Genomic DNA, 11,565 nt, shown 5'->3' with positions numbered 1-11,565 from the left:
AAAAAAGAAAGAAAGAAATAGCTACAGAAAAGCTGAGAGACTGGTGCAGACCCACAGAGCCAGCAGTCTCCCATGTTGGGTCTGCAGCCCTCTTCCCCAGGCTTTTTAAAGGCTGGATTTTTTTTTTTTTTCTTTCTTGCAGTACTGGATAGCAACACTGATACACTACCAGCTCTTTCCAAAAAAAAATTTTAAGGCAGATTGTAAGTTATCCAGGCAGGACTGCAAATTGTGACACTCCTGACTCAGCCTCCCACAGCGAGTACAGGCATGGGTCACCATGCTAGACTCAGATTTTTCTCAACTGCCCTTCCCTGTGAGTGTATAACCCCATGAGTCTACCCTGGCTCCACGCCATCTGTAAAAGCAGATGAGAACCAGGGCTCTCGCCTGAGAATGCCCGGCGCTAGAGCTCCTCTACTCACCACCCGCCAGACCTGCTCCACACCTCCGCTGCTTGCCCCTGTGCCTGGAGAGTGACCTCCATGGGTGGCCTCAACAGCCTTCCTTGGCCTCCGACTTCTGAATGGGTTTGGCCAACAGGAAGCAAAGCAGGAGGCGGCGGGTGCACAGGAGGTAGGTGGGCTGGCTGGCCTCTCCTCCCCGCAGCCAGAGGCCTCCTCTGACCCAGGGAAGGCAGGGCTGCCTCAGCATTTCCCAACGGTTTCCACCGCCCACGCGACTGAAAATGATCCTTTTAGTACCAGTCTCTGCTCCATGACCCTCAGCCTGCATCTGTTTTTCACCAGCTAAGCCAACGCCACCCCGAGAACAGACCCCGCAGGACTGCTGCCAGACAATCCGCTCTTCCACACACAACGCCCGGACACTGAGGTGTGGGGTCCCTCCCTCCTCAGCCTCAGTTTCTCCTTCTGAAAGAAAGGGCTAGAGCTTATGCTCCAACTGCACCCTCCGGTTCCTGATTCCAGCCACGTATGTACAAGTGCAGGCTAGCGTGGGGACAGCGGGTCCTGAGATGCAGGCGGACCTGGTCCGTCTCTCCTGGGGCAGGCTGAGCTTGCCCAGGCAGTGCTGAGCAACGGTATGTAGCCAGGCTTGGGGTCTCCTCTGCACACTGCCCTGACCACACCAGCCCCTCCCTGGCTGGCCGCACTCATGGGGGGCCCCCTGAGTATGCTCTCGGTCCTATTAGCATTCCACCGAGGTGACCTGCAAGTCACCGAGGTGCACGTGGTAATATATTTTGCCTGGCGGTTTGCAAATGGTCTCACTAGTTAATGGAACTATAAAAATTACTCACAAGAAAAGGTCAAGATACATAAAGACAACTTCCACGCTCCCTGGATAGCCAGCCTGGGACCCAGAGTGGGCAAAAGAAGGTGTAGGGATTGGGGTGGGGCAAGGGCTTCCAGAGTGCAGCCCCTGTACCCCACTTCCCCCTGCCTGAGGGCACACTGAGTAGAACGCCATTTCTGTCCTTCACAGCAGCCTCAGGTCAAGTCGTTGCTGGATCCAGCTTGGAAATGAACTAAGCTACATCCTGGAAGGGCACAAGTGCCAATTCTGAGGGGACATGCTTAGCGTGAGTGGCTGCCACGCTCAGGGTCATAACCTGCCTAGTTCTGTGTGTGCACATGCGTGTGTGTGCAGGGGAATTCAGAGCAATTCCTCCGGTATGTGTCACTCATTTCTCCATAATCAAGCCCTGAAGTCAGGATGAACTGAAAGAGCCACCCGCCCTCAGTGCGCACACCTAGAGTTGGCTTTACTGGCTGTGGCCACACGTGGCTCCGAGACTCCAAGAGTGAATGAGGAAAACTGGACTTCACTGCAGGCCTGACAGCTGGGAGGACACTGGGAGCCCACTGCCTCTCCTCTGGGGCACCCGGACTATTGTGGGGGCCCAGAGCTGCTATGGGTGGCAGTGATGTAACATTCTGCAGCAATGTAGCATTCCTGGGCTACTAATTAGTTCTGTGACTTTGAGCAACTTCTCTTGGCCTCAGTTTCCTCATCTGTGTAGTGGGCACTGATGCACAGCGTGACTGCCGACAGTAGGCAGATCGTGCAAGTACCGAGAGTCAGACGTTAGCCATGATTGGCACCCTTGCTCCAGTTCTTTGCTGTTGTTACTAATATTCTCCCTAGGACTGCGCAGAAGCCTCGGCTTCACGCCTAGAGACTGCTTAGGCTTGGAGGAGAACAGAGTGGTCGGAAGGAAGCCGGGAGAGGATTCATTCCCTGGAAGTGATGACGGAGGACATGGGCCTTGAGACCAAGAGAGGGCTGGGTGGGCACTGGGCGCTGCGAAGGACAAGGAGCCCAGCTCTGGGGGGTGACAGGCACCATGCACAGCCCAGAGAAGAGGGTAGAGGAGGAAGAAGGCCACAGTCCTGGCCGCCAAGCCCTGCCCCACAGGGAGGCTCCTGGAGGAGGGGCAAACTGGGGTGGGGTTGGAGGAACCTGTGTACAAACACACATGTGTACACACATGTACACACACATATGCACGCACACAGACTCACTCAGTGTCTGCTGAACACCTCCCATGGGCTGGGTTCAAAATACAGAAGGTCAAGCAAAGGCAAGGCCTGGCACCGCAGGGAGAGCTGGCACCCTCAGGGCTCGCAGGCAGCCATGCACGCAGGGGCAAGGGCCAGGCTCCAGGCCCCAGGCAAGGATGGCAAGGAAATCTGAGACCGGGCTTGGGAGGCGGACGGTCTGGTTCCGCTTCCCGCCGCTCCTCAGCTGTGTGGCCTCAGACAAGTTACTATCCTGCATCTCCCTGGGCCTCAGTGTTTCCACCTGTAGAATAGGGAGAAGGCCTCGTAATGCCTCCGTACACTGGAAAACTAAATCCTGACTACATCCAACTGCTTAGAACGGTGCCCAGCTGGGAACACAGTGGTCGGTTCTTGTTTTGTGTTGTGTCTGTCTGTGACATGATGTTGCTACACAGTTCAAGCTGGCCCCGCACTGTGTGGCCCAGGCTGGTCTCCGGCCCGTGACGACCCTCCTGCCTCAGCCTCCCGAGTGCTGGGCCACAAGCCGCCCTGCCGCATCCACCAAGCCATCATGTTTCCCAAGGTCATCTGCTCCACTCCTCTGCCTCTGAGCACTCACTGTAAAACCACTCGTGACACGGCACAGACACGAACACCACAGACACAGGAGCCACGCACCTTACATTTGTGGTATGGATATGTCACCAGGAAGTGACACAGCACCAAGAAAGCATGGGATGGACTGTCCCTGAGATGGAGTGGGTAATCCTTCCATATGCTGGGAGATGACAGATGTACAAGGGCACTAAGGAGGTGACACCTGCTCCCCAAAACCACTGAAACAGGGAACTTTGCCTCTTAGGGAACAGGCGCCTTTACTGCACAACTCCCAAGACCTAAGCCTTGGAAGCGGCCGATGCGTCCCCCCACAGGTGAATGCAGAAAACATGGTACTTCCAACGGAGTACTACTCTGCCATGAAGAAGGACAAACTTGAGTCCTTTGTAGGAAAAGAGCTGCACCTGGAAACCACAGTGTTGAGTGAAAGAAATCAGACACACGAGAAGAAACATCGTGTGGTTCCTCGCGCATGACAAACCTAAAGCATGAATAAGCTGAAGCACAAAATCAAAGCTAGATGCAGGAAACAAGGAGATAGACCTGCAAATGAGAATGGGGCCAGGAACTGAGGAGAAGGGAGGCCAAAGGGACGTAAAAAGAATTAATATGGCTATGGATGGGTACCAACTCCCCACTAGGAAGGGAACCGTTCCATACCGTAATCATGGGCTAAATAATAATAATAAAAACTCCACTGAACGTGTCCCACTCTGCAAAAGAACCCTTCCTTTCCCTCTCCCCTACTCGGACCCGCCTGTCTCCAACGTGGGCCATGCTAGTGGCTGGGGTGAGACCCCAAGTTCCTCCGCTGTGAGACAGCAAATGAATGGAACGCTCTTCGGTGGAGCGCGGCCGCCCCCCCAGCGAGCACACAAGCGCAGTCCTAGCAAAGCCCAACAGCAACAACTGCAGCCCGAGGTGGGGGGCTCCCTGGGCCAGTTTGGACGTGGAGCCACCCGTGTCCTAAGGCAACATGCACCCAGCGCCCCTGGGACCTCGCTGCCTTTCTTCCAACACAGACAACCCCCCCCCCGCCACATACACACACACACACACACACACACACACACACACACACACACACACAGAGGAGATCTGCCTGGCCTCCCGCTACAGCGCCCTCCTGCGCCCTGGCCGGGAAGTGCTGCTCTCAGACCAGACCCCAGCGACCCTCGCTTTGCAGAGGGTTTTCCCAGCTGAGCTTTCAACCCCTCCCTTGTTCCTGCAAGGAGCAAAGCTTTCCGAGTTGTCAGTGATGTCAGAACCTACAGTCTGAGTCAGCAACCCCAGCCCACACACGACCCAAGAAAATCTTTCTCTGGGCCATTTTTTTCCCTATTTGACAGATGCCAGACTTATTTTTTTTTCCCCAGGAAAGACACATTCCAACTCATTGATTTTTTTCTCTTTGGGAAATTGATCCTCACTACCGACAAGGAAAGCAAAACATGCAGCTTATGGAGCAGTGTTTTTAATGGCCTGGGATGAAAACCTGTCCCCAGCTTCTGCTGTGTGACTTGCCTTCCCCAGAGGGGCTGTGTTCTTCTTGTGGCCCAGAACCTCAGAGGAGGAGGTGCTGGCTGGGAGGACCGACAGACAGACAGTGAGGTCCTGAGCAGACGCACATGCATCGCCTCCAGGACTTCAGGTGGCCTCTACCCAGATCTCTGCGTGGCCGACTCACCCGGCCGGGGCTGGTCATGCCATCCCACGCGCATGAAGCTGGACAAATAGCACTGCCTAAGTCAGGGTTGCAATCCCCAACTCTTCATCCCCGTCACCAATATTTTGAAGGAGACAGCATAAGCTGATCCCCAAATATGCAGGCCTCGAGGCTCCAGCTCACACTGGACCGCAACATGCAGGCTCTTGAGCACCAACAACAATCCCTAAGTCAGGCATGGGGAAGGCACCTGTAATCCTAAAAGTTGATCTTCATCTGGGGCAGGCAGTGAGGCCGCTGCCGCCATCCATCCATCCTGCCGCCATCCATCCACCAAGGTCTAGGAGCTCTGTCCCTGCTGCCTCTGAAGCAGTGAGCAGCACGTGGTCCTGCTGATTTTAAACCTCCCTCCCCACAGAAGCCAAATAAGGACCTATTTAGCACCGCTGATTTAAGGCTTTAATAACAACAACAAAGCAGATGCGGGAGGCTGCTGGGAAGGTCACTGTCATTGCTCCTCCCTCTCTGCACATTGCCCAGCCCAGGGACCGAGATGCCCATCTCTGCCAGTCTCCTCCTGAGAATCAGTCCTTATCAAAATAGCATTGCTGGGCCAGCCAAATAGCTCAGCAGATTAAAGCACCTGAAAGCAGGCACAGAGGCTGGGGGTTCAATCCCTGGGCCTGCAGTGCCGGCCCCGCCTCCAGGACGTGCTGAGATGGCAATTGAGCCTGGGCGTGGCGGCGCGCACCTGTAATCTCAGCTCTTTGGAGGCTGCAAACAGGTGGATCACTATGAGTCCGATCTAGTAGTGAGACCCTGAACCCCCTGTAGACCCTTCCCTAAAATATTATATATCTATCTTGCATTGCTTTCTCAGGTAGATCGATGTGGGTCCCACTGTGCTGTGGTTAGGAGCGTCCTCCTGCCCTAGAAGCTCACACTCTCTTTCAAGACACCTTCAGCCACTTGACTGGGAGCAGAGAGGTCCCTGCTTCAGCTCCATGCTACGTCTTCCCCGGCCTGAGTAGCATGGGGTGGCAGGGCAGGGGACCAGGCCCTTGCAGTCTGAGGTCATAGGCGCTGGGAACACTTCGTGCGCCCCACTGGAGCCATGGGGTGCAGGAGGGCAGACACCCTGCAGCTGTCCCTTCCAGGCCAGAGGCCGTGCTCATAGCCAGGCACTGCCTGGTGCCCAGGAGTGCTGGCTGATTGCTTAGCCCCAAAGACAGGGTGCTGGGCCCTGTGCTGCTGGCAGGGACAACGCCCATGGGGTGCACTGCCCGATGCTGGAAAGCTGGAAAAGGTGGGATTCTTATTTTCCCCTAGAGCAAAGAAGTAACCCTTTAAACACATCAATTATGTTGCTTCCTAGCCTCCCTGCCCCACAGGGCAGCAGGACAGGAAGGCAATAAAATATTTCACTAAGCAACAGAAACGCCGTGAGGCCCAGTGATAGCACCTGGGTTGCCGTGGAACCAGCCCCCTCCCCGAGCCAGCAGGCAGGGCCCCTACACACTGTGAACACAGCCCTGGGTCCTCCCCAGTCCTCCACATGAGGAGAACAGCGATGCTCCCCCAGCCAGGGACACACACACACACACACACGACGGATGTGCATGCGCTCTGTGGCAAAGATAAGCGAGGCAGGAGAGCAGAGTGGCTGCATCGTGAGCTCAGCAGTCCAGATTCCTGGGCTCAGATTCTAACCCCAGCACCTCTGGGCTGAGTGGCAGCTGGTTACCAGGGCAACTCGCTTGCTGCCAGGAGCCTGGGTTCCCCACTGTGGGGAGGGATGGGCACTGGGACGTCAGGGGTGGTGGCTCACTGCTTAGCCCCAAAGACAGCCCCGAAGACACACCTTGTAGGTCAAAGTATCCCTGTGTCTGGGCAAACAGAGGAGGGGAGAGGGCAGAGGATGGGGGGGCTATCAGAGCCGTTCTGAGCACTGTGCCAGAGCTTGCAAAGACCCTCCATTCCCACGCTCCCCTTTGCCTTTTGGTTTCTTCTCTGCCTCTGCCCTACTATGTGAAGCTCTCACAGTCAGACTCCTCTGTTGGACATAGATGTGCAGCTCTGGATGGAAGACCAGCTCAAGGTCACACCCCAAGGTCACAGCGCTGTCCCAGCCAGATGCCAGTCTACCAAAGCCTGCTGTGGCTGGGCCCTGTGCTGGGCCCAGGATGTCCCAGATTGTGTGACAGTCTTGACCCTGTGAAGTCTTGTAAAGGGGTCAGAGGGACAGCATCAGTCCTTTCCTGAGGGGGAAAGAAGGGCGGCACAGGACGGTGACTGTCGCATCATGGGCCAGTCAGGGCTAGCACTGCTGCCTACAGCAGTGATGACACCTCTCCACCTCCGCCCTGCGCTCCAGGCCCAGCTAGGGACCCTGAGGGACATTGCAGTACCAAAGCTGACAAGACTCGGCCCCGTCCACCTCCTCCGTCCCACCCTGTCCCTGTCCCTGGCACTCTGGCTGCCCCTATCTTCTGGTTTTGGTGCATCAGCCCCCCCCACCCCCGCCCCAGGGCCTCTGCCCTCCACTGCCACCAGCAGCTCCCTCCTACCCCTAAGCTGTCGCCCCACCAACGGCCCTTTTTGGAGCCCCCACCTTCTCTTCTATGGAATCTAAGATTACCAGTCCTTCACTCCCGTAATCCCCAACGGCATCAATCAAAAATGCCATTCTCAGTCAGGCAAAGTAGTGCACTCCTGTAATCTCAATGGCCAGGAGACCGAGGCAGGAGGATTGCAGAATTTCAGGCCAGCCTAGGCTACATAGTGAGTTCAAGGCCAACCTGAATTAGAGAATGAAACCTGTCTCAAAAAAGAAAAACAGGGCTGGGGAGATAGCTCAGCAGTCTAAGCACCTGCCTGGCAAGCACAAGGACCCAGGTTTCATCCCCAGTACCGGTTCCCCTGCTGGCCCCACGCTGTACCAGCCACTGAAACTGGGTATGGTGGCACATGCCTATAATCCCAGTGCTGGGGAGGCTGAGACAGAAAAATCACTACAAGTCCGAACTATGTAGTGAGTCCCTGTATCCGATAAATAAATAAATAAATAAATAAATATTGAAAAACAAAGCCGTATCTGTTTGGGCCAATCGTTGAAAGACTCGTTCTGCAGCAGGCTGTCAGCCTCATGGAAACAGACTCTTTTGTACCTATAACATCCACTTCAGCTCTGAGCCCAGAACACAGGAAACGCTCAATGCATAGAAACTGGAGCCATCTCAGAGCATGTGCTGAGTGGATGGCCTTTCTGCCTGGGAAGGCACAGTGGTTCCTGTCACGAGAATGCCACCACGGGACTGGACATGAATAACGCCAGGTATTTGGGGTAACAACCTAAAAGCTCCACCCGAGTCGAAGCCCACAGTCAACCTGGAGAACAAGTGGGCAGGTGTCACGCCCCCATAGGACCCCAGCCAGGCGAGGTCCTCTGTCCAGCGTCACAGCCACCGAAGTGCAGGACGCAGAGCTGCGGTGCCATCGTACGATCCAGCCGGATCTGCAGCTTTTCCCATGTCCCAGAGGAGGCTGAAGCTGGAAGGACGCTTCCCCAGATTGGGAGCTCCCTGGCTGAAGGAACATGTGTTCCCAACTCCTGCATCTCCAGCACCTTGCCCAGAGCTTGGCACCTAAGAGGTACTTTGATATCAATTGTTAGGTCAATAAACGATGTTTAACCTGGAAAGGAAAACATTGTTCAAGGGCGAGGAGAAAGGGAGAGAGTTCTTTAAATATCTGAAAGGCTGCTATGAGGGAGAGAGGCTCATTCTGGAACCAAAATAAATACCTTTCCTTTACTCAGAGCAGTGCAAATGTACCTTGGGCCCCTTAAGAGATAATGAGCTTCCTGCCAACAGAGGTAATCAAGCGGTGCCCAGTGAGCACCTCTGTGGCTGTGACAGCATCGGGGCCTCCACGCTGCACAGGTTAGCCAAAAGCTGCTCAAGCATCAAGAATGATGGGGCTGGTGAGATGGCTCAGTGGTCTAAAGCACCTTAGGACAAGCTCAGCAAAGCGCAGGGACCGCGGTTCAATCCCCCAGCACCACATGCCAGCCAGCCTGCCCCCCCACACATAAATAAATAAATTTAGGAAAAAAAGAATGAATGGCAGCTCAGTACCCTTGACCCTCTAGCCCTGAGAATGGGAGCCCAACCTGGGTACAGCAAAGGATCCAATCCAGTGCCCCACCTGGGCCAGCACACAGGAGCCCTGGCCTGGCAGAGGAAGGTGGGGCGTGGCTGGGCCCGGAAGCAAAGCATCACCAGAGGTTGGGTGTACTCCTATCCTCCCCTCTCTCAGGGTAGAACAAAAGGGGGACTCTCAGATGGCCTCACTCATGAAAGGGGACAATCATGACAGACACAGTAGGGACAGCCGAGGGGAACAGTAAGCAGGAAAGGGACCTCACTTTCATCCCCTCAGCTGTGTCGCTCCAAGGCACAGCCATGCCACCACCTCCAAAGGCTCCCAGTGGGCTCAGATCAGCTCACCAAGCCCAGGGTCATCACTCAAAGCAAGTGTCCCCCATGCCAGAGGTGACGGTACTCGCCTGGATTCCAGCCCTCTGGGAGGCTAAGGCAGGAGGATAGCAAGCTGGACCCAGGCTGGCCAACTCAGTGTGGCCCTGTCTTAAAGTAAATTTTAAAAAGGCTCAGGATCTCACTCAGTGTGCAAGCCCTGGATCCAGGTCTCAGGACGCAAAAAGAAAAGAAAAAGTGTCCCCTAAAACCCAATCAGTCCTGCTGGTGTCTGGACGCAAGGGCCCCGCCCCCGCCCGCATGGGAAGGGGCTGTTTTGATTCCTCAAGGCCCTTCCTGGCAGACCCCCGAATGCTCCATGAGCCTTACGCCCTCTTATCATTTACAGAGACAAAAACACACTCAAGACCCCAACTGGGCCTTGGGAGCCACGGGGAGAACAGGGAACAGTGCCACACAGAGGCTGGCAGGGCAGCAGACTGCTCCGAACTCTGAGAGGGGAGTCTCCCAGCTGGGCCCAACCGCACAGCCAGGAAACGAGGGACATGGCAGGGTCCAGGCCCTCTAGAACATGGAGACCCAAGTCACATGTGCTTGAAACAGGAAGCAGGGGGTGGCCACGAGGGCAGCAAGGTGATTTCAGACCAAGGGTCCCCACCCTCCTGGTACTGGGGATTGAACACAGGGCCTTCCCACTGAGCTACATCCCCAGACCTTTTTAGTTTTTGAGAAAGGGCCTCCCTAAACTGCTAAGTGGTCCAGGACAGGCTCAAACTGTGACCCTCCCACCTGAGCCTCACAAAGGGCTAGAATGCCAGGCAGGCTCTCCCCTACCAGGCTCAGGTCAAGTCTTAAAGGGGAGCCATTCACCCGAACCATCTCTCAGCAGTTACCTTCTGGAAAGCAGGAAGTCACCAGGCGGAATCTCTCCAGTGTGCAAATTCCTGCTTGGCAGTGGGAGACACGCTGCAAGGCTGACACACAGCAATTTGTGTGCCATCTCTGTCCTGAAAATCTTACCTCTGCCAACAGTGCAGTGGGGGTGCAGCCTCCCGCGGGCTGACAGATTCCAGGAGGCCCTTTCCTCTGAGTTGGACAGAATCCAGCCTGCTCCAGGCCCTCAGCTGGGGACTTCCTACTAGTTCCTTAGCCTCTGTGCTTTGCTTCCTTATGTGTGAAACTGGGCAACGAAAATCCACCACATGAGCTGTGGAGATAGCTCAGTGGTCTAAAGCACCGGTTTAGGCAAGCGTAGGTAAGCACAGGGACCACGGTTCAATTCCCCAGCACCACATGCTGCACCAACGTGGGCTGAGCCAGCCACAAAAAAAAAGAAAAAGCCACCGGGGCATGCAGCTTAGGGAACCCAGGGCACACAGCTCACGCTCTGTGTGGCCACCAATAACCAGCGGCAAAGGGAGCCACGGAACATACCCATCATCCCCACCAGCTGGGGAGGTGGGGCCAGCAAGGGCCGCTCAGGGGGAAGGATATTAATGATTCCCGCCAACCAGAAGTCCCTCATCACCTTTAATTCTCCCGGAGGGAGCCTGTCCGGCTTGAGTTATCTTTGGTGGTAAGGAAAAGCAGCTCTGGCCCTTTTAACCTAACACGGATCATAGAGCAGAGAAAATATAGCAGCCCCAAACCACTAAGCACACTCAACTGGATTCTCCCAGGCCTGCCAAAGAGGCCGCAGTAAAGGCCTGACATGTATATTTTCTGCAGGAAGTGGAAGGCCCCCCTGCTGGGCAGAGATGGGCGGGGTGTCTATGAGGCTGACAGAGCAGGAGCGCTGGCCAGGGCAGAAAGGCTCAGGTGCTGACCCGGGTCAGGGTGTGCAGGGACACCTGACCTCTTGACTGCTGTGAGGCTCCCGGGCTGCAACATCTGCATGAAAAAGGCGAGTCTCCAAATTCACCCAGATGGTGGGGCTCCCAGAGAGCCAGCTGTTCCCCCGCTGGGCCATATGGTTCCCCAGCTCCTCACTGGCTCTGAGAAATGAACCGCTCTCCAAGGGGACTGCGGATCTGTGAGCTGCTCTGTTCCCAGCAGGTAATCGAGACCTCCAGGCGGGAAGGTGTGGAAGGTCTCCCCACGCTGCAAGGGCTGCGCGAGGGGAAGCTGCAGGGGCTCCAAAGGTGCCGCCCAAAGCCAGCTTGCCACTTCTCCAGGCCGAGCAGGGATGGGCCTCGCTCTCCAGAGCCACCCTGCGATTTTGGCCTTGAGAGATTGCCTTGTGTCTCGGTTACTTTTCTCTCATTCCTGGGACAAAATACCTAACACCCAAAGTTAAGGAAGAAAAGGCGTATGTATTTAG

General features: G+C 55.6%; 1 protein-coding gene across 1 annotated transcript in view; it reads right to left on the bottom strand.

Annotated features, from left to right (window-relative positions):
* Positions 1 to 11,565, bottom strand: part of Megf11 (multiple EGF like domains 11) — a 184,417-nt gene that overhangs the window by 150,778 nt on the left and 22,074 nt on the right. The gene's annotated exons all lie outside the window — the stretch shown is intronic.

Source organism: Octodon degus, unplaced genomic scaffold, assembly GCF_000260255.1.
Source record: "Octodon degus isolate 3935 unplaced genomic scaffold, OctDeg1.0 scaffold00026, whole genome shotgun sequence".
NCBI lineage: Eukaryota > Metazoa > Chordata > Mammalia > Rodentia > Octodontidae > Octodon > Octodon degus.
Note: the sequence above shows the minus strand (reverse complement) of the source record. Positions and strands in the feature narration are given on the sequence as shown.